This window comes from Macrobrachium nipponense, chromosome 32, assembly GCF_015104395.2.
Source record: "Macrobrachium nipponense isolate FS-2020 chromosome 32, ASM1510439v2, whole genome shotgun sequence".
NCBI classification, from domain to species: Eukaryota; Metazoa; Arthropoda; class Malacostraca; order Decapoda; family Palaemonidae; genus Macrobrachium; species Macrobrachium nipponense.
In genome coordinates, this window is record NC_061094.1 from 13,799,773 (window position 1) to 13,824,449 (window position 24,677).

The following is a 24,677-nucleotide window of genomic DNA, read 5'->3' on the forward strand; positions in this document are numbered from 1 at the left end:
GTAAAAGACTCAGGTTCAGTAAGACTTTATCAGGATAAGCCAGAGATTATGAACTTAAAAAGTACGAGGTTAAAGATACCTAGCCTCCTTGCCTATTACTGCACTATTTACATTTCAGAGGGAGCTTTAGGTTTACGTGGATAAAAAGCTAGTATGGGAAAGAACTGTTTATCATATTACTGAAGTAGTAGTCCCTCTTATCCTTGAGTCTGAGGCGTCGGTTGCAATAAAAAAAAAAATTCCTTATTTTAAATCAGGGATTTTAAGTTTAGTAAGCTGCCATTTTCCGCTTTTAAGAATCGAAATCGCCTAGTTGATGCTTTTAGACCATAATAAATTACGACTCTTCTTCGTAAGATCTGTTAAAGGAGCTGTCATCATTGGAGTTTACATATTTACATACGATTGTAATAACCACTACAGGCAAAAGTGCTGATATCCCCCTTTTACGTTAATAAGTACGGAAAGTATGAATATGCCGACACCTTACCATGGACTACTCTTAAGACCTTGAACCAGACACATAAAAACCTAGATAAACATGTTCGGTTTAAAAAACTCACATTTAGAATTTTACTCTGAGATTGTGCTGTCATGTCTCGGTAGGCACTAGCTCTATTTATGTGAATGTACTTCTAAGGTATTAGAAAGATACAAGATCATCCATAAGCATGTAGGTTATCCCCTAAAAGTCTCCAAACACTATATTGTAATTGGGGCGCAACGTAAGCCGGAGGCATACGTAAAAAATTGATAATGTCCTGAGTTGTGCTGAAAACGGAGTATGAGGACAATCACTTAGGTAATGGTATCTGTAAAAGCTTTTAAAGTAAGTCCAAGTTGGTGAAAAAATTTATTCGAACCCTAACAGAGATAAGATGTCGTCGGGTATATCGCACTGGAAAACTATCGGAAGTCGGTTCCTTGTTTAAGCGACAGAAATCTACGCAGATACGCCAAGTCCGATCTTTTATGGCAGGAGTTGAGGGCAAAAAATTATATGGCTATTGTTTCTAATGATCCTATACTAACATTTTAAACTGCGCATTTATTTCTATTTCTGAAATTTCAATTTGGGTTTCTACACGAAGGTACGTATAAGCTTTATGTGTCCTTAGACCGTATTTTGTTTTCAAGACATCCGTTTTTCTCCCAGAGATCACTCGTAGTGGATAAACTTCCTGGTATTAAGGTGAAAGATAAAAAAAGAATTATGCTGAATCACCTCCTGCTTGAATGACTTTACGGGATATACTTTAGATAGCTTATAAGAGAGATTCATCCACGAGTTGGGAGTGATTAAAAATTAGCGACAATAAAAAAATGCGAATATTTATAACTTCTGTATCCACGATATGACACGTTTAGGGCTTTGCTCGCGGAAATCGTGTATATTTCAGAGTGCGGAAGGAATTTAAATTTCATGTTCCAGCAAAGTCTTTTACACGCACAAGGCATCGAGGGTGCAGCCTTCTCGAGATTTTGCGTGCAAAGTACGACTGTGGTGGTGGTGAGAATTCTGTTGGGTCATTTGAACAATGTTACGATTTATGAGACAAATGTTATAGTTCCTTATATAAGTTTATCATTTGATAACACGTCTCATTTTTGTCAAAACGGCATTTAATATGTCTGGGAGGTTTATAGGATTTTCTTTGATAAACCGCCTATTTGCTGGATGAGTAATATTTTGTAACCCCTAGATGAATCTTACAATTACACTAGAACAGATCACTGTTGTTTTAACTATAGAGGTATCTGTAAACGCTCGCTTATCCGGACGTCTCATTAGGGAAATTCGAAAACTACGGTGAGTCCGTAAATAAAGGTAATTAATTGTACTAATGGAATAAATAAGATATTCTAATTTACGGCGCGTACAGCGGGCTTAATCCACACTAATCATAATAAACTGATGTATTAAAAAAAAAACGAAAACCTGCTCGATTACTTATACGGTCGTGTGGTTCATAGGAAAAATCCTTTTTAATTAAAAAGATATTGGTTGACCAACATCGCTTTCCCCACCTGCTAGAGTCGCTTATGGTGGAAGTTGCTATGCTTTGAACCACTTCGGGCAGTTTGTGACTTAACCTTGACCGCTTGACTAGGGACCACAGTCACCGAGTTTGCTTGTTTGATTCTGAACGGGTACTGTTATATTTCTTTTTTGTACTAATTAGGATCCTGCTCTTTATACCCTCGGCAAGTATTGTGTGTTTTTAGCATATGTTTGTGGGTACGTATAAAGCAATGAATGACGAACTATTAGGAACTGAGCGATTACAATTAAGGACGAGTCTTATCTCTACTGCATTCAATCTTACTGTTGGTACTCATTCTGCTAAAATTTGAAATAGTGGAGGACCTGGTCAGCGATTTAGCCTGATGAAAGTTTTTTACAGACATGTAATTCCTTGCAATCCAGCCATATTTAAAAGTAAGTTGAGTCATTGAGGGCGATATTTTATAAACTCAAAAAACTCAAGGCTAAAACTGCGATCGGGACTTGCAAAGGAGCATATGTCAAGACCACGAAATAGTGTTACCTCTAATTTATATAGATTTGTAGGGTGTTCACGGTTCTTTGTGTGTTTTCTAATCACTACGGTGCTTAACGACATATCATGCATCTGTATAAATCCAGACGTCCACTGCGTAAACGAATAGTCACTGTTTAATACGATTTGTCACGTAAGGGATTAATAATCACCAAATGATAAAATTAACATAGCATAGATTATGATAATTTCAGTAGAACTTCTGGAAAACAGACATCAAAGATAAAAAAAAAACTCGCAGTAGCGAAATCTCAAGATGTAGATAATTCGGTTAAAAAAGTAAGATTAAGAATGTCTCGTAACTTCAGCCACAGGAATACGAAATTCACCGCAAAGGGAAACACTCAAAGTACTCCAAATGAATAAAAAATTGTAATAGCTGCTTTGTGGGAAGGTCACGTGTTCCGATCACGACACACGGCCTGTTCTCCTTCTCTATTTAGCGGATGACCTGGTTTGGCTCCAGTTTCCCCGTCGCGTTGTTTCGATGATTCGAGCCCTTGAAAGATCCGATGCTGCAGACGCGTTCGTTTGTTTCTGTAGTGACGGAAACGCTCACTAAACGATGTTTTCTTGATGATCAATGAGAGACGAGCTTGCGTTGTCGTAGGAAAAGACACGTCGGTTTTGTCTTGAGTTATTCACACCTATGATACTAAGTGCTGACGAATCTTGTGTTTCTAAGTCGCCTCACTAATGATGGATACTAGGTTGCTTGAGGAATCTGACTGCTCCGTCGTCGTTGACTCTTAATGATACATGATTTATTATTCTGTTTTTCTTCGTAGGACGTTGTAGCGTTCTTCTGGTTCCGCTGGCCACAATTATTAGGGCCTTGTGCTGTATGATAAGGGCGCCATATGAGGTAATGTTAAGACTAGCGATAAACTTACGCTGAGTCGGGTGGTAGTGCACTTCCATCTTCAATGGAGTGTCTGGGCGTTTGTAGACACGTACGAGTCGTATTATCTTCGCCGATGTGTAAACTCATGGTTCGGGAGGTTCTTGTACGAAAACACAAGGTATAAAAATAGTATATTCTCTGAAGTTTTACATGATGAAAGATCAGGTATGATCGTACAAGTCTATGACGATAGCTTTGATCGCTTCTGCCAATGATGATGGCTAACCTATTTCTCTACATGATAAAGATTAGGTAAGAGGTACAGGTCTTCTAATGTTCGAAGCAACTCTGTTCTCCTCGTCTACATCTCTGTTACAAAGTTATGAAAGGAACAGCAGAGTTCGAAAATATGACATACATACAATGACTAGTTTCCAGACGAACACACAATCAATGAGACACGCCAGAGAATCGTAGGCCGTTTGATAATAGGTTCGGGGTAGTTGTCTCAAGCAGGGAGCTTGGACTAATGTTTATAAACCATTGACTGACTACAGGTGAGGGCATGTTATCTCGTCAGCCTAATACTTATGGTATACGGTTCATCTTTAGGGAGTCTTAGTCTGATCACAGTCCTGCAAGCAACGGGTACCTCTTTAGTTTTAGGACTTTAATATATATGGACTAAAAGTTCCCATATTTTATTATGTAAAACATTACAATACACAAGGCGGTCCCCGGGTTACGACGGTCTGGCTACGACGTTCCGAGGTTATGACGCTTTTTCTTAAATATTCAATGGAAAATCCGTCCTAGGGCGTTACGACGCTTGGTCCGAGGTTACGACGCTGACGCTTCCGACGACTCCGAGTACGGACGCTTTAAAAACGCATACTATGTATAAAAATCCTTTATAGTTTAAGCACAGTAATAATAAAAATTATGTTTTGGTTACATACAACAAAAATTTTGGTAGCGTTATGATGATTTTCGACACTTTTTATGTCGTATTTTTTATTTTTAGTGACGCCTCATATGCGGAACTAGTTCCGAAGCGAATGAATACACTGCCTTGAGATGCGCAGTATAAAAAGTCCAAAAGCGCAAATAATGAAAAAAATCATTGCTTGTTTCCAGTAGTAATTAAAAAACTAAGTTTATTGGTTAGATAACGCAAATTCCAGGTTACGACATTTTTTTTATGCTTTTTAACGATACCTCATACACAGAACTAGTTTCTGAGCGGAGGCGCATAAATTAATTTACGCTATTAAATGGATGGTAAATGACCGAACAACGACCTCGAACGGTCAAGGACGCTAAGCGTAAACAATACAACAACGCCACCTCAATCTCGTGCTGCCTGCTTTTCAACTAGTTTGTGCTGAGACGTTGCTGTTTGTCATTGCTTTTTTGCGCATTTACTATGGCTCCTAAACGCCAGAGTACTTCTCTGATGAAAGGTCATCAAAGATAGAGGAAGGTCATCACCATGGAGGTAAATATGCCGTGGTCAAGCTTCGGAGTTACATACATACCGCGACAACTTTTAAACTACTACAGTACTAAAGTAAGGAATATACATAGTAATTAACATACATTAGTAAGTTTATATATTTAAAAAAGTAGACCAAGATTCTCTCACATGGGATAAGTGCTCAAGGTTCCTCATGGAATTAGTACGTAACTGGTAACTTGCAAGGTTGGTAAAATCTCCACTCACTGCTGAACAGAGGGTGTAGACCAATCATTACAAACATGCATAACCAGTAGTACTACATGATATTAACCATGTATGGTGCATAGACTGTATGTAAACTACTATGCATAGAGGACTTAACTGACAAATATTATTTTTTGATACATTCAGAATCCAGAAACCCCCTAATGATGTAGGCTTGGGGCCACATAAGACTTGTCCAGGTTACATTATACATAGCACGACAACTTTCAAACTAAAAAGTAAGGAATTAATAACATACATTAACTACGTTTGATACATGTGATATTCTGATATTAAACCACTGAATGGTGCATATATTAGGCTTGTGCCTTGTATGATAAGGGCCCTATGAGGTAATGTTAGACTAGCGATAATCTTACGCTAAGTCGGTTGGTATTGCACTTCCATCTTCAATGGAGTGTTGGGGGTTTAGTAGACACTACGAAGTCGGTATTATCTTGTAGTTATTACGACGGTGTGTTAAATCATGTGAGGAGGTCTTGTAGAAACCACGAAATTAAAAATATATGTATTCTTCTGAAGTTTTACATATGAAGATCAGATATGATTGTACAAGTCTCTTTAATAACGATAGCTGATCGCTTCATGCCAATGAGATGGCTAATCCTATTCCTCTAATGATAAAGCTAGGTAAAGAGTACAGGTCTTCTAATGTACGATAGCTAACTCTGTTCTTGATGGTCTACCATCTCTGTTACAAGTTAGAAGGAACTGCAGTAGTTCGAACATAGAACATAATACAAATGACATAGTTTCATACGAACACACAATCAAAAGGAGGACACGCTAAGATCACGTAGGCCGTTTGAATTATAGTCGGGGTATTGTCTCAAAGCAGGAGCTGGACTACTGTTTATAAACAATGAATGACTACAGGTGACGGCTGTATCTTAGCTACATACTTATTGTTCCGTCATCTTAGCGTCTCTAGGGTCTGATCACAATTCCTGCAAGCAATCTTTTAATATAATAATAGGACTAACATTCCATATTTTTATATGTAAACACTTACATTAGCCGGTCAGTACAAAACCAACTACTGAATATTTACACAAAAATTGACTTGCATTGACTGATAGGAGTGTGATACAGACACTAGGGAATATATATAGATAATATATAAAATACTATAAGTAAAAAAATAATGGTGTACACTAATACAGATTCAAGTAATAAATATTTAGACATAAAGGCATATAATATCGTAAATAATGTGATCACGTGATATATACTGGATAGTTTTAACTTCATCTCTTAAGATACTTATGCTACATGCTCCTTTTTTCTCCCATAACTAATGTACTATGATAATGCTAGAATGAGATTAACATATAAAATCATTTTAATGATAAAAATTTTCATATATGAATTGATAAAATTATGAATGTTTATGCTGATTGATCGTGAATTTATGCTGAAATGTTGAATATCTGATTCATTAACATATACTAACTCATAAATAACTGAAGATATTGGTAAAGATAAACGGTAACAGATGATTAATAGGCTACCTGTTTATACATATGTATTGGATTCATATAATTATGACTATTATGTGCATTTAAACAGATTCCTATTGCGTACACGCAAGATATATTCCCCCCCCCGATTCCGTTATTTCTGATCATTTTATATATAGATTCCTAGTGCGTACAACGCAAAAAATATATTTCGATTCTGTATTTATGATCATATATATAGGATACATGATACTTATATATATAGGATACATGAACCGAGGTATACTACTTCACTTTTAACTAGCGTTCGGAACAACTTTTCGCTCCATTACACAGTTGGGACAACCACCTATAGCCAATGAAACGGCCTATTCACAGGGTTAAAACAAGGGGAAATTTGCTGGGCGGGTCCAACGTTCTATTTTGCGCTCATACTTATTCTCTGGATCCTAAGCTACACGAGTACGTTCGCGATGATAAAAAAACATCTCCAGCACGAGTCCTTCGCCAGCAAAGTCAGAGTTTGATATATCCTTGGGTAGTAATTGTCGGAAAGTATGTCCCTTTGAGTCGATTTCCGACAGTAGCCGGAGCGTTCCGCATGAAAACGGATTAAGACGAAGATCACGGTGTCGTCGAAGAAGTCCAGGAAATTCCTTTCACATTGTAGGCGGTTGTTACATGACTGTAGTCCGTCCGCTTGCTGACGAAGATATTTGAAGTTGCGATGTGAAACTATTCGTACTGAGGATACTGTAACCAGTTCCATTAATCAGCCTGACCAAGTGAAATATACTTGTCACAAGGGCAAAGTCAATTCAGACGACATCCAAATACAGGGGAAGGGAAGAGAGCATTTAGACCAGACTTAACCCAACATGGATTCGCTGATATTTTGGAATTCAAAAGAGTTCCGCTGTACAAACTTACTTATCCATGGCATCCAATGAGTGAACCTATCCACGTCATGGGGACTGTAAAAATATCCATAATTATAAAAATAATAGATATCATTACGAATCTCAAAGAAAATCGATATTACGGTAGTAAGTTACTAGACAAAGAGTGGAAAATCGGAGCTAATTGTAGATGTTTTTAAGACTCGACCCACATGAGAAGAATGTAGGAAAAAAAAAACAGAACAAAATTGAACAATAGATTAGTTTCACGTGCGGAATCTGCATAATTGTAATTATGTTAATTAAATATTCCTTATTCAAACTAATGAAAAGGTTTCCATACAAAATTCTATATATATTATTATAGCCCTGTATAAGATTCATATAGGATTCTTCCATAGATAAGATTTTCCACTGCTAGAATTCCTGACTTTAAATCTCTTTATTTATTTTATTTATTTATTTATTATATTATTTTTTTTTTTGTCATTGACTACGATATTAAATCACGGGACAGACAATATGTTCAGTAGGTCTTTGGATATGTGTTTGAACTTTAGCTTATTTGGCATTACATAAAGCGTTAAGTAGAGTTCAAATCTTTATGCATTATATTAGAGATTTAATTATATCTATGGTACGTTTTGCTTATTGATTTTTACGTGATTCCTTTTTCATTATAATTTGTAACCCTTCCGACTTCTTACGGAGTTGTATTAGATGACTCCACTTGTATCAAATTTATTTTATTTTTTTATATTATGATTTATATATTTTTTTATATATATTGATAAATTAAATGGTTGCTTGAATATGTGGAAAAAGTGTTCTAGCGGCGTACCGTATAAGGTACTTGCGCATCAATTCGATAGATACAAGATATAAATGATAAAAGGTATTAAACCGCGAGAACCGCATATCCAGTTGGATCAAGTTATAACGAGTTGTACTTGTAAGCATTGACACTTAATATTTAATTATTCAGTTATTATACAAACAATTTGATCTGGGTGCTAAAAAATTATTATTGGTTTTCTTAATGGAAAGGAATTCACACAAAGTGGTAACAGGAGATTCTATGATTTACACCACCCGAGTCACAGATTATTATGTGTTGATTCCATATTACTGATTTAGCATCAAAATATTCCTAACACAATCCAATTGCTGTGTTTGTTTTTCTAGGGCTTATTACTTCTATATAACGTGTCAAGGAAACTAATAACACTAAGAAGTGTTTATCCCTCTGGTCAGACCGTAAACTCTGTTAATAATTCTAAGTATTCTTTCAAGGATTGATTTGGCACAGGATAAGCCCTAACGACAGGTGTCTTACTGGTCCCTTGTTTCCTGGCACGTGTTACAATCAGTTATGTGCTTTTTTATATCTGTAAAGCATTGAGGCCAGTAAACCAGTGATGTGGCTTTTGTGACATAGTAGGGAAACTGGATGACGGAAGCAACCAGTTTAGACGTATGGATGATAGAGATTGATTACTACTACCTGGTCATTAGTCACCTGCTGTGTCTTCGGGTTTTCATCGTCACAACCTACAGTAATTATACATTGAGCATAAGTCTGAGACGACATACTTTAAATATTACGTTTGCGTGTAGGGTTTCTGCGTGAAGTGTTTATTGTTTGCTTAGCGCTGACCACTGTTCCGTTCGAATGTATTTTTTTGCTTATTTGCTGCTGATCTGTTTCGTTCGAAGATGTTTATTGTTGGAATGTCTGTTGACTCTTGCTTTGTTCAGTTGAACAGTCTGCGCTCCAAACCAGATATTTCAATGCTCGCGATCTCTTGGGTTAAGGAATTTTCTGTTTTAGATACGGTTTTAACAATGGCACGGATGTTTCTATATCTTTAGTCCAATTAATGGTTCTTTGCAGTATGGTGCGATGCGGGATAATGCGTCAGCTATGATATTTGCTTCACAGGTAGATATCTTATCTGGCTCAAAGAACTTGAATGATCATTGTCACCGAGTTTCTTTTGCGACTGTGATTAAAAGCCTTTGTAAAACTCCGTGGTAAAGACTCATTTTCAGTAAAGACTTTAGCAGGATAGCCATAGATTATGAACTTAAAATGTACTAGGAGTTAAAAGATACCTAGCCTTCCTGCTATGACTGGTATATTTTACTTTCAGCGGGACTTTAGTTTTACAGAATAAAAAGCTATAGGAAGAACTGTTTTATTCATATTGCTGAAGTAGTATCCCTGTGTCTTACCCCTTGGTCTAGAGCGTCTGTGCAATAAAAAAAAAATTCCTTATTTAAATCAGGGAGTTAAGTTAGGTAAGCTGCATTATCCGCTTAAGATACGAACGCGTGTTGATGCTTTTAGACATAATAAATCTACGCTCTTCTTCGTAAGATCGGCTCAAGGAGCGTCATGATTGAAGAGTTATATATTTGCATACGATTGTAATACCCACTACAGCGCAAAAGTGCTGTACCCCTTTTCGTTAATAGGTCGGAAAGTTATGGAATAGCCGACACCTTACCATGGATACTTAAGAACTTGACAAGACACATAAAACCTAGAAAACATGTTCGGTTTAAAAACTCACATTTATATATTTTACTCTGAGACTAGCTCTAGTTTATGTGAATGTACTTCTAAGGTATTAGAAAAAGAATACAAGATCATCCATATAGGCCATGTAGGTATCCCTAAAAGTCTCCAAACACTATATTGTAATTAAGTGCGCAACGTAAGCCGGAGGCATACGTAAAAATTGATAATGTCCCCTGAGTGTGCTGAAAACGGTGCATGAGGTACAATCACTTAGGTAATGGTATCTGGTAAAAGCTTCCAAAGTAAGTCCAAGCTGGTGAAAAATTTATTCTAACCTAACAGAGATAAGATGTCGTCGGTACATGGCACTGGAAACTATCGGGAGTCGTTTCCCTTGTTTTAAGCGACAGAAATCTACGCAGATACGCCAAGTCCGATCTTTTATGACATGACGTTTGAGGGAAAAAATTATATGGGCTATTTGATTTCCTAATGACTCCTATTACTAACATTTTTCAACTTCGTCATTTATCTCTATTTTGAAATTCCATTGAGAGTCTATACGAAGGTACGTATATAGCTTTATGTTTGTCCTTAGACCATATTTTGTGTTAAATTACATCCGGTTTTTTTCCAGAAGATCACTCGCTAGTGGAGAAACTTCCTGGTATTCAGGTAAAAGATAAAAAAAATTTCTGCTGAATCACCTCTGCTTGAATGACTTTACTGATATTACTTTAGATAGATTATCAGAGAGATTCATCCACGACTGGTTGGGCGGGATTAAAAATTAGCAACAATAAAAGAATGCGATATTTATATGTATAGGTTTTGTGGATTACTATATTAACTTGTTTGCAGCGAGTCAACCGTATCTAGGGCTTTGTTCGCGGAAATCGTTATATTTCAGAGTGTCGGGAAGGATTAAAATTTCATTTCCCAGCAAAGTCATTTCACACGCACTAAGACATTCGAGGGTGCATGCTTCACGAGATTTTGCGTGCAAAGTGCGACTGCGGTTGTGGGAGAATTCTGTTGGGTCATTTGAACAATGTTACGATTTATGAGACAAATGTATAGTTCCTTTATATAAGTTATTATTTGATTAACTGTCTCATTTTTGTTCAAACGGATTTTACTATGTTGAAGGTTTATAGGATTTTTCCTTTGATAAAACACGCCTTATTTTGCAGGATGTAAGATAATATTTTGTATACCCCTAGATGGATCTTACAATTACACTACATACAGATCAATGTTTTTTTATAACTATGAGGTATCTGTAAGCGCTCGCTTATCCGACTTCTCATTAGAAGTTCGAACAACAGACGGTGAGATCCGTAAATACAGGATATTATTACGTGTACTAAAGGAATAACAACGATATTCTAATTTTTACGGCGCGTACAGTCGGGCTTTATCCACCACTTCTTATAATAACTTACGTATTACAAACAAAACCTGCTCTGATTACCTTATATCGGTCGTGTGTTTCATAGGAAAAATCCTTTTTTAATTCAAAAAGATATTGGCATGTATTGAACCAACATCGCTTTTCCCCACTCTGCTAGAGTCGCTTATTGTGTGGAATTTGCTTTGCTTTGAAAACTTCGGCAGTTTTGACTGACCTTGACCGCTTGACTAGGTGACACAGTCACCGAGTTTGCTTGTTTGATTCTGAACGGGCTACTGTTTCTATTTCTTTTTGTAATAATTAGGATCCTTCTCTTTATTACCATCGGCAACGTATTGTGTGTTTTTAGCATTATGTTGCTGGTTACGTATAAGCAATGAATGACGAACTATTAGGAACTGAGCGATTACTAATAAGACAAGTTATCACTACTGCATTCAATATTAACTGTTTGCACTTCATTCTCTGCCAAAATTTGAAATAGTGAGGGATCCTGGTCAGCGCATTTAGCCTGATGAAAGTTTTTTACAGACATGTTATTCCTTGCAATCCAGCCATATTTTTAAAGTTAAGTTGAGTCATTGAGGTTCGATATTTTGTATAACTAAAAAAACTCAAGGCTAAAACTGCGATCGGGACTTTGCAAAGGAGCATTTATTGTCATGACCCGAAATAGTGTTACCTCTAATTTATATAGATTTGTACGGGTGTTCCACTTGTTTTTTGTGTGTTTTCTAATCACTACGGTGCTTAACGACCCTATCCATGCATCTGTATAAATACAGACGTCCACTGCGTAAACGCATATTCACTGTTTAATATGATTTGTTGCGTAAGGGATTAATATCAACCCAAAATGATAAAATTAACATAGTATATGATTATGATATTTCAGTAGAACTTCTGGAAACAGACACTCAAAGATAAAAAACTCGCAGTAGCGAAATCTCAATGATGTAGATAATTTCTGTAAAAAAAGTAAGATTAAGAATGTCTCGTAACTTCAGCCACAGGAATAACGAAATTCGACCTGCAAAGGAAACACTCAAAGTTACTCCAAATGAATAAAAAATTGTACTTAGCTTGCTTTTGTGGGAAGTCACGGTGTTCCGATAACGACACACGGCCTTGTCCTCCTTCTCTATTTAGCGGATGACCCGGTTTGGCTTCAGTTTCCCCCGTGCGCGTTGTTTCGATGATTCGAGCCCTTGAAAGATCCGATGCTGCAGACGCGTTCGGTTTGTTTCTTGGAGTGCCGGAAACGCTCACTAACGATGTTTTCTTGAATGATTCTAATGAGAGACGAAGCTTGCGTTGTCGTAGGAAAAAGGACACGTCGGTTTTGTTTCTTGAAGTTATTCACTAACGATGATACTAAGTTGCTTGAAGAATCTGTTGCTTTCGTCGTCGTTGAAAAGTTCTTATTGTTTTCTGAAGTCGCTCACTAACGATGATACTAGGTTGCTTGAAGAATCTGCTGCTTCCGTCGTCGTTGACTTCTTATGATACATGATTTATTATTCTGGTTTTTTCTTCGTAGGACGTTGTAGAGTTCTTCTGGTACGCTGGCCACCAATATTAGGGCTTGTGCCTTGTATGATAAGGCGCCCTATGAGGTAATGTTAGACTAGCGATAATCTTACACTAAGTCGGTTGGTATTGCACTTCCATCTTCAATGGAGTGGTCTGGGGGTTTGTAGATCACTTACGAAGTCAGTATTATCTTGTTAGTTATTACGACGATGTGTTAACTCATGGTGAGGAGGTTCTTGTAGAAAAACACGAAATATAAAAATATATGTATTCTTCTGAAGTTTTACATGCTGAAGATCAGATATGATTGTACAATTCTTCTAATAACGATAGCTTGATCGCTTCTGCCAATGATGATGGCTAATCCTATTCCTCTACATGATAAAGCTTAGGTAAAGAGGTACAGGTCTTCTAATGACGATAGCTAACTCTGTTCTGCCTGTCTACCATCTCTGTTACAAGTTATGAAGGAACAGACAGTTGTTCGAACATATGAACTACATACAAATGACATAGTTTCATACGAACACACAATCAAATGAGACACGCTACAGATCACGTAGGCCGTTTTGAATTATAGGTCGGGGTAGTTGTCTCAAGCAGGGAGCTTGGACTAATGTTTTTTATAAACAATTGAATGACTACAGGTGACGGCATGTATCTTAGCCTACATACTTATTGTATACGTCATCTTTAGCGTCTTTAGTCTGATCACATTCCTGCAAGCAATCTTTTATATATATGGACTAACATTCCATATTTTATTATGTAAACACTTACACATACTGTATGTAACTTACTCTGAATAGAGGACTTACTGACATACTAATTATTTTTTGTACATTCCAGAATCCCAGAACCCCCTGAATGATGTAGCTATGGGGTCACATAAAACTTTGTCCGGGTTACATACACGACAACTTTAAACTAAACGTAAGGAATTATTCACATACATTAACTCTTTACTCTTGATATAACTCAAAGTAAGGAATTATAAACTAAAAGTAAGGAATTAATTAACATACTTAAATCTTTTACGCTTTTACTCTTGATTATCTATAATTTACATAGACATTCAGGACTTTGTGTAGTGTACTATTTTGTACTAATTGTTATACTTTTACCTTCCAGAACTACCAGACTGGGATTTTAGTGTACTCCAGGATGTACATACTACACATTACCAAAGGATTACTTCAAGATTGTGCATAGTGTATAGTGTATAAATTAACCTAAGGATTACTTCAAGAATTTGCATAGTGTATTAGTGTATATAAACTCAACTAAGGACTTGGTACTTCAAGAATGTGCATTTATAGTGTCACAAGTTTATTAATAAAGATTATATAGCTTCAAGAACCATCCTTTGGCATTGAAACTATAACACACTAACACATCATGCAATACTTGCATGTCACACAGGTAAGGTCTCTGACATTTTTATTAGTTTAAGGCATATTTCCAAGTGTCGTTTCCAGCTTACGACGATTTTCGGGTTACGACGCGTCTCAAGAACGGAACCCCCGTCGTAACCCGGGACTGCCTGTATATATTTGTGTGTGTGTGTGCGTCTGTGAAAAATGTGTTTTTACTGTAATACAACAATATGATATGAAGATAAAAGGCTAATAAAACATTATTTTAACATTGCAACCATATTATTTCGAGCGCTTCATTGTGTGCTCTTAGATCACTGGTAAAATATGGACATAGTATGTCTTACAAGAGTATACGTATATACAAAAACATATGTAGGTGTGGCAGTAAGTCTCTGTTGGTGACCCAGGAAGAGTGGAATTTAAACTGAAGTGGGGCGGAGCTGATTTTCAAAAGAAGCTGTCCTTACAAAAGGAAAATGCTGGAATCTTCTATCATCAATCAAACCAACAATAGTATTAACCTGTCAGGAGGACACTGGAAATCAGATGACATCGACGAACTAATCCTTAGTCCGCTCCTCAAGCAGGTGTCCCAGAACATCCGACTACCGGACGAGTCGCCAGATGGTAGTTAATGAGGCCAAAAGTTACCTAGGGAATAGTTTAATTTCCACCCTTCCTGGATCACCAACAGAGACTTACTGCCACACCTACAAATGTTTTTGTATATGTACTCTTGTGAGACATCCTATGTTCATATTTTACTAGTGTTCAGGAGCACAAATGGAAGTGCTTGAAATATATAGTTGCAATGTTAAAATTGTGTTTTATGGGCCTTCTAACTTCATATATATATATATATATATATATATATATATATATATATATATATATATATATATATATATATAATTTACAAAAACAAAATTAAAAGTTCTTCTGCTTAAGTTCCATGTTCTACAGTGTGCTTTAAGTTATTAAGCTCCTTATTTTAATACTAGGGGGTCGATCTAAGTGTTTTATTGTCTTCGCCCCTCACTGAAATTTAATTTATACTCTTGACCCAAGAATAAATGCTTTAGAACTCTAATTTTGTTTTGTATATCTATAAATGTTGCTTCATTCCATTTTAGATTCTTTTTAAGGGCTTTTATGCTCACCACATTCAAGTACGTAGGTCATTACAAATGAGAAAATCGTCACATTTACTAAAAACCGTTGAAAAACGCGGGGCATCTCGAAGTGCACACAAAACCGCCCAGGGCTCCTCTGCTATTAGGGTTCTGTCCCTGGCCCGCTCTTGTTTTTGATTTACATTAATGACATTGATGTAGGCTCAACTAGCAGGATAGCCATGTTTGCAGATGACACCAAACTAGGTTTAAATACAGCAGACCCAGATACAGTTGAAAGTTTAAGAAATTATCTAGGGAAAATAGGAGAGTGGTGAAAGATATGGCAAATGCCTTTTAACCTGGATAAATGTAAAGTGTTACGAATACGAAAAAACAACCCTCATGCCAACTACATGCTGCTTGGGAATGTCATAATAGTGTAGAACAAGAAGAGGACCTTGGAGTTATTACCAAGGACCTAAAATCCACAAAACAATGCATAAAAGCTGAAAAGAAGGCGCAGAAACTAGTGGGATACATAGAGAGGCAGTTCAGATACAGAAATAAGGAAACGGTGCTGCAGCTCTACATATAAATAGTTAGACCACATCTTGAATATGCAGTACAGTTTTGGTCACTAACACTAAGAAATGCCATAGACTAGAAGGGGTACAAGCAGAAGCCACAAAGTTAATTCCATCCATCAGGAAAATAGGTTACCAAAGACGACTAGAAAGTCTGAACATGTATGTCCTAGAAACACGGCGATTGCGCGGACAACTAACAGAGACATTCAAAATACTGAAAGGCATAGCAAAAATAGACAGTAATCTCTTCACATTAAATGAAAACCAGACAACAAGTAATGGATGGAACTCAGGGCCGTTTCTAGCTTTGTGGAGGCCCTAGGCAAGATGCTGTTTGGGGGGCCCTAGATAGATAGGTAGGTAGGTACTTCATTTATCCCCGAGGGGTTTGTCAGACTGTGATGAAGCGATTCCTAGCCATTTAGATGGTCTACTTAGATGCAAGAAACTATTACACTTCACATATATTTATTTCACATCTATTTTAAAGTGCAAAGATAATAAAAAAAAACCAACACTTAAAATAATGCTTAATTAGCATCACAGTCATACTTAGCAGAAAAACAACTAATAATTCACATTATTCACAGTAACAATGTATGGCCCTCAAAATGTCTGTTTCCTGGCTTTTTTACTCGCAAACTCATGAACGATGTCCTCATATGACCCCTGCTTGCCAACCTCATGGTTAATGATGATTATTGTAAGACCAGTGAGTCGATCCTGTCCCATGGAAGAACTTAGATAGGTCTTGATGAGCTTCAGCTTTGAGAAACTCCTCTCTGCTGAGGCCACCATAGTCACAGGCAGAGTGCAGGTAATTCTCAGGGCAACCCACAGATTGGGATACATTTTCTCCAAATGTTTTTTGTGGATAAAGGTGAGGAGCTCAAGAGCAGTCATGCCATCTGAGGGTAAGCTTGGCAAAATTTTTACTTCCATAGCCAGTTCCTTTCCACCAACATCATTTTCATTTCCAGTGCTTAATGTCATGCAGAGGTTGTCACACTGGTTGCTCAATGCCTAATCATCCAGTTTTTGGAAAATGAGCAGCACTCCAAATCTGTCTCTCACTTCACCCTCAAACCTACCAGTTAAGGATTCAATGGCTTTGTCAACAGTAACATTAAAGAATGTTGCTTTTAGCCTCTTCATGGTATCTGCAATGGGCTCATCTGGGGCTTCATAAGCAAAGTGCTTTTTTGTGCTTAATCTTTTCTCTTTAAGTACAACCTCTACATCCATTTCCTCACACATGTCTGAGCTGAAGCAAAGCCAGTTCTTCTGTAGTAAGTCAGAGATGTTTTTGCTTTAATGAGGAGGTCAACTGCCACATCAAGCTGCATTTTGGGAGACTGCAGGAGCTTGCTGACATGGTTCACATGGTGTAGAATGTCATACCATACAACTGTGCGAATGATAAATCGGTATGACCCCACCTCTTCTGCCAAACTTTGGACTTCAACCTTGGTCAGTGGATCCGTCACTTCCCTGATCTTCAGCAAAGCCTCCCTTATATTAGAGGTCTGATACCGCACAGCCTCTATGCTGTTAATATGGCTCTCTCACCTTGTGTTACTCCAAGTCTTGAGTGCAACAGTGACATGTTTGTGGTGATGCTGAAAAAAGGATGTACAGTTTCTGTTCATTGCCGAAATAGCTGATGGCATCTGTTGAAGCTGTTGCTGCATCAGATACCACCAAGTCAGGGAATGTGCCCCACATGGAACATAAAGTGCACGAGGGTTCTTCTCAAGAAGTCTGGCTGGAACTCCATTGTTGGCACCATTATCATATGATTGTCTTTTGCAATCATCAAAGGGAATATTCAGCTACATTAGTTTCTTCAAAATCAATTATGACAAACCAAGACCTATTGTTTCGGAAGCTACAAGAAATCCCATAAAATTTTCCTTGATTTCTGGTGCTTTGTCCATTTTAACAGTCCTTATGATGACTGACATCTGTTCTTGGTGGCTTACATTGGGAGTACAGTCCAAAATGACTGAATAGTATTTGAACTGCTTAATCTCAGTCACCACTGTGTCCATTATTTTCCCACTGATTGGGGCAATAAGTTTATTTTGGATGATATTTCCAAGAAAGTTGGAAAGACTAAACTGGCCACTCTCAACACACTCAATGTGCTCTTCATGACAGGATTAAATTTAGCAAGCAAAGGGAAATTTCAACTTTTCATTGGGGGCCCTGGTGTGGCTTGGGAAATTTAAATTTTCCAAGCTCCCCAGGGTACCCCTGGTAGCTTGGGGGCCCTAGGCAATCGCCTAGTCCGCCTATAGCTAGAAACGGCCCTGATGGAACTGAAGATGTACGACACTTGGCACTGAGAGAACTTCTTCACAAGATATGTGACACATGGAATAAACTGCCACTAGAAGTTGTAAACAGCAGTTGTAGAATAGTTCAAAATAAAGCTAGACAAAATCATTAGAGCACTGTGAATGAATTGTAAAACCTGCTCCTAAATATAAGTGAGCACATGATGTCTCCTCGGATGGACTAAGTCTTTGAGACATCCTAATCCTTGTAATTCAGTACATTCAATATATACTGCGTGCATATAATGTAAATTATGTCTGTATGGAGTGTGTATAAAATATGAATATTAGTTTATATATATCGGATATATATATATATATATATATATTATATATATATATATATATATATATATATATATATATATATAAATATATATATATTATATATATATGTATGTATAATATATATATATATATATATATATATATATATATATATATAAATATATATATATCCGATACATATAAACTAATATTCATATTTATACACACTCCATACAGACATAAAATTTACATTATATGCACGCAGTATATATTGAATGTACTGAATTACAAGGATAGGATGTCTCAAAGACTTAGTCCATCCGAGGAGACATCATGTGCTCACTTATATTTAGGAGCAGGTTTTACAATTCATTCACAGTGCTCTATGATATATATATATATATATATATATATATATATATATATATATACACATATTAAAATCCTAAGTGGCCCCCATGAAAGATTTCTAGATTCACCACTGTACCCAAAATGTTATTTTCTACGTTCACTAAAATGAATTATATTGCAAAAAGCTTTAGAGACAGCATTTGATAGAAATACTCTTCTTAATTTTTTCTTATTATGATTCTTATCTTTCCTGCACTGAAAAGGTGCACTGAATAAAGATATCAAATATAAATGTTTATATAGTTCTAATACTATATTTTACCTAATACACAAAAATTGGTAAATACATCACTCATATTGTTAAATAATCTTCTAAATATAATACTCTAAACGTTTATAAATGAAAATGATAAGTAATGATTGGATGTGAACGCAAAACATAATTTTGACAAATGAAAAAAAAATTACTATTCTGGCCTCTCACTCCATCAGCCAAATTGGCAATCAACCTTAAGTTCTCAATATTCTGTAACACGAATACTAAAGTGCCATTCTGTTTCAAGAAGAAAGTTTTTGAAGCAGCAGCAACTTCAACCTTGTTTTATGGGTCAGATATATGGTTAACAAAGGCATTACAAAAAACAATAAGTAATCAAAATCCTTGAATAAAAAGTCCTCTAGATGTACATATTTGTGTTTGGCTGAGTCTGGGATACCCCGAGCACAATTCAATTCATCATGGCATCAAACCGAAAACGTTTTCTTATGTCTAAGTTGTCTAATCCTGATAGGGAAGAGCCTCTCATATTGTATATGCAATGTGTATATAGGGTGCAGACTCCCCTGGGTATAGATTTATTAAAGGCTCCCATAGCATTACTACTGAGGTTTATCGGTATTATTGGAACATTGGTGGCAGGATCTGGTCTAGCAGAAATTTTAGAAGCTGAGTTTGGAGGTGTTGGAAAAATAAGTGGAAAGAAGTTCACAAGGAATGTGTCGCGACAAAGGTAGGATCCCCTTTATAACGACAAACGTTCCACAACGTCAGGTTATTCAGCAAGAAGAAGAACGTCAATGTGTTGGTGATGTGGCTCTGAGAGTAACGAAAAGGTTGCGGTGAACAAATTGATCAGAGTTACCTTTCTGTAAATAATAAATAAAAATTTATCGGATGTATTCATTTTTAAGAAACAAAAGAATTGCCCAAGGCGAAAACGCCGGAATTAAAGCGAATTCGGGAGAATGCCTTGAAATTGAATTTAACTAATGAAACTTCAATCGACTCTTGATTGCAATTTTGGCGTCACAAAGTTGTAAAGTGGGCCAACATTACCTCGGAAGGACATTCTGTTCCCAGGGCGTGACTTGGTAAAGTAAGGTGATTGCAACTCTCTCCTCTGATCAAGCCGGTTATAGTTGTAAGATATGTGCATCCGCCCGATATTTGCTTTGAATATGTCATTATCGCTTCAGATGTGTTATTAATTGAGTTGGGACTTTCTTACGGTGGAATTGATTATGATGATTTCCATTTTGTGAAGATTACCCCCCTTCAGGGACTTTAAGTTTCTCGCCTCCCGACCGCATGTCGGCTAAATCTTTGTGTAATAACTATTAGATCTTAGATTTGTCCCTTCCAGAGATATGCTTGTGATTGCTATGTGTTGGAATTGTTGTCGTGTTTAAAATAGTCTATTTTTTAAAAAAAAAAAAAAGGTAAACTTTTGGCCTTGCCTATTCAATCCTATCCTGAGTAGCAGTTGCATAGTCTCTTACGATCTTGTCATCAGCCCTCAACACCTGGGCATCGAATTGGTGAGAAATTCCCGACAGAATATGAGGGCTCTACGTTTACTAACTGAAGAGCTGCTGAGAGATATTGTCAATCAAGATGCAAGTTCGCATGATTACCTTTTGACTGTGTTAGAGGACCTGGCAACAAGAAGTCGCACTGCTGAGCTGTGGGTTGACATTCTTATTAACCATTGCTGATAATGATGTTATTTGTGAAGGGTGAACGAGAAGGTGCTGGCTTCTTCACCTGTATCCTTTTGAATTTATGTTACCGTACTGCTTTGCTTCCAGGCATGCAAATTATGCAAGGTATGGAAGATATCACCTGAGAAACATGTCATCCCTACCTGAAGATCTCCTTACATACTTCATGAAAGGATCACATGTCATGAGGCACAAACAAGGTGTTTGGATTGGTATATGGAGTTACATGTTTATTGAAACTACCTTTATAAGGTTTGGTCTCGGTACAGGTGGAATAAATGGAAATACTTTGAGACCTTAAACACAGATAACCTGGGCACTTAGCTTGCATGTATGTGACAAGATTGTTGGAGACATTAAATATGAGAGAATATGAACCCTCACCTAAAATGCATACAGTTCACAAAGAGGAATCTACAAGAGATGGTCTAAGACAAAAACTCAATCTCTGCATAGACCCAGTAAACCCTGAGCAACATCCAGAAAGATTATTTAATGTAGTAAATGGGGCCATTGCACCACCATCAGTAAATGTTTACAAAGCAGTTGAAATTGTTGCCAGACAATTGAAAGAATTTGAGAGAAAACTACCTCAAGGATTCTATGATACCAAACCAAAAGGAATAGAAAATATAGATGCTACAAAAAAATAAATAAATAATAAAAAAAAAAAAAAATCTACCAATGTGGATGGTTGTCATGTTTATGATACAAACTTAATTTATTCTAGAGTTATAGGACTTCAAACAAGTTCAAGAGATATGGATATTGAAGAAGTTATGTCATGTGAACTCTCGCCTGTTCCTACACCTCCCTTTACTGATTCAGTGGATCTGCGTAGCCTATATCCAATCTCATGCCAGTTACGTACATTTTTCACACTTTATGATAAGTACATCTCACGTTTTAGTCTTTTAGCTTTCAAATGAGACCATAAAGATCTTTCTGTCTTAAAAAAATAATGGAGTGATAGCGATTTGAAAAAAAAAAAACTTTTGCGAATATGAAAAAATGCTTTGGGATGAGAAGGTTGAAATATTTATTTTTTGGTATCATGAAATACTCATTACTGACAGCTGTCTAGCAAAGAATTTCTTAAAACTGATGATCTAAACAAACAGAATAAAAAAAACTTAAAAAACGTTAAAGTGCGGTTTTTAGTCCCTCGGCAGCCGGACTATAATTGTAGGTTAATGGAAAAGCGAAGAAGTGATGGATAATCAGTGTCTCAGCATTCTACTCAGATATTGGGGGTTCAGGCCTCCTTCAGGACGATGGAATATAATTGGGTCTCTATCATAGTCAGTTACTGCCGCTGTTTGGGTGAAGTTCGCTTGAGCATTAGGTGATGGAGAACTGAAACCGAGTAGCTTTAACCAACCAACCTGTTCCAGTGATAGGTAACTGGGCGTGGCATTCTTCAGCTTGTGCAGTAAATAGCCTACATAGTTTCTGAATCATGTTAATTATAATTAGGCGGTTTTTTTTAGAATAAAGCGTTGTTGCATGCATTCAAAATATCATTTCCAACTGAATTAGTAATGCTTTGTCGTAAAAAGCCTCACTTTGGTTGAGAACCGAATGAACATAGAGTGCTTTGGAGATATTTTATTGTGTAAAGAATGCATGTATCTGATTCCTATACCTGTTTATCGCTAAATCATTCTCGGACTTAACTGGGTCATCGATCGCAAAACCAGAATGGGCAACTATAATCATAGATTCAAGATTGGACGGAAATGAGTGTCATAACATAAAAGGTAGGTTGGTAGTATTTTTCTCTGGACACAGGATTATGTTTGTAGAGTAATGAATTTAAAGAGATTCATAGAAAGACAAATCTACATATTCTAGCAATTCTACATAGTTAAAAATCTCAGAACAAATAGACAATGATCGAAGGTAATCAGTATAGTATATCCTATGAGTAGCGTAGGCAGAGCCGTTTTCTGTTAGATGGGCTGTGTCACTCGATCATCTACTGTCGTCACTTGTTTCTCCCATGGTGCATCGGCTCTGTTCATGGTGTCAGTGTATCGTGAGTGAATATTGCCCGCTGAATTCGGTTGTAGTGGTCGCTCGTACCGTTTGACATCCAAAATTTCAGCAGTGATATACATTGGCAAGTAGAAAAATACCGTTGCTAGTCGTACGAAGGTTATATTTTACCCCTTGAAAACTGTTGATTTGCCCAATTCACTACTGAACTTCATGAAAATAAGGGTAGTGGTTTGTTTACGTTCCAAGGTGTTAGTTGATCAGCTGATTTCCAAGGCCGTCTTTAGGAACGTTTTGTAAACAAATAGAATGGCATTCAGCTGGACCATCCTTTACTTTTGAGGTTGTGTCTGAACTTTTCTATATAGTAAATGATTAAAGTAAAGTAGGTTTTAGTTTTGTTATGATGCGGCAACCTCTTATGCGAATGCCCATTTACCGCCAAATGTTTGAAAACGTTTCCTTCCTCTTCGTTCACTCAGAGTAGGTTCGCTGTCGCTGGCCCGTCAGCTCAATGGGGACGGATGCTAAGATTTTTGTCATCTTTTTGAAAAAAATGCTTGAAATGTTAGGTGCCGACTTCTAACACTATGTACTCTTGTATGTCTAATGTTCTAGGTTCTCAGTTTATGCATGCGAATAATTAGCTAGTAGTAGGCTAGGTACGCCGTGTTTTCTTTAGAGGAAAAACATCCATGTACCTTGCTTATGCTTGTTTTTATGTCAAGCATAGGTAGGTATTTAATGTGGTTTTGATGACCAGGCTTACCTCGTGTAGGGTAAATGGCCGAATGGCGACATCGCTTGAATTTGCCATTAGGTAGTACCTATTTCGTAATTTAGGAGAAAACATACCTCGAGAGGAACATAGGGTCTCGGTGTGCTGCCAGGATAGGCCACAACTCTTGACTGATGCTCATGGCAGTAAATTCAAGTACTTTTTCGGGAAGGTGGCCCCTATGTCGCCGCTTGGTCATTTACCCAATAGGTACCAAGGGTAAATGATCAAGCGATGACAGTAGTTTCGTTATTTTTTTTTATTTGATTTTATTGCCCTTTATCTCATCATTTCTTTTATGTGTAGTTTGTCTATTTCATGTATCTTCAGTGTGTCTACTCCATCTGTCTGTCATGAGCTTTTGTAATAAATAATTTTGTTTGTAATTTATATTAGCTAGATGTCACTTTATTTTCTTACATTTTCTCGCAAAGAATATGTACAATAGCCTTTGATTGTTTCTGCAGTTGACCCTTAGTATGGTGTATGTCGTGGTCCGTTTTCATTATTACAGGCTGCCTAGGAGCTGGATCCTGTCAACAAAAGGCTGGCTTAATCTAAAATGAATGTTTGTTCCTTCATGATATACAAACCATCAGGTCCTCTACATTAGGAATCACCTTCCGTGAAGCTAGAAATGGCTGCTAAACTTTTATAACAAGAATTTTGGTAGTTGAACTAACTCTCGGGAGGGGGAATCTCCGCCCTCCTGAGCATATGTATTCACTTTGCCCTCAGCTGCTGTGGAGTTGTGATGCATGTTTACATCGGGATAAGTCTATAGGAAAGGGGTACATGAGCTTATAAAAAAGTAGTTACCTACAGTTATGGAGAATAATGTATAGAATTCTTAGATACTAGTCATTACGTGAGGAAATGCTTA

At 36.9% G+C, this 24,677-nt stretch overlaps 1 long non-coding RNA gene across 3 annotated transcripts in view; it reads left to right on the top strand.

Annotated features, from left to right (window-relative positions):
• Positions 1 to 23,007: 23,007 nt before the first annotated feature.
• The window catches only part of LOC135207233 (uncharacterized), a 617,900-nt gene continuing 616,230 nt past the window's right edge, over positions 23,008 to 24,677 (top strand). For all 3 annotated transcript variants that reach the window (XR_010312936.1, XR_010312937.1, XR_010312935.1), the window contains exon 1: positions 23,008 to 23,140. This is a non-coding gene — a long non-coding RNA (uncharacterized LOC135207233). The remainder of the gene's footprint in view (positions 23,141 to 24,677) is intronic.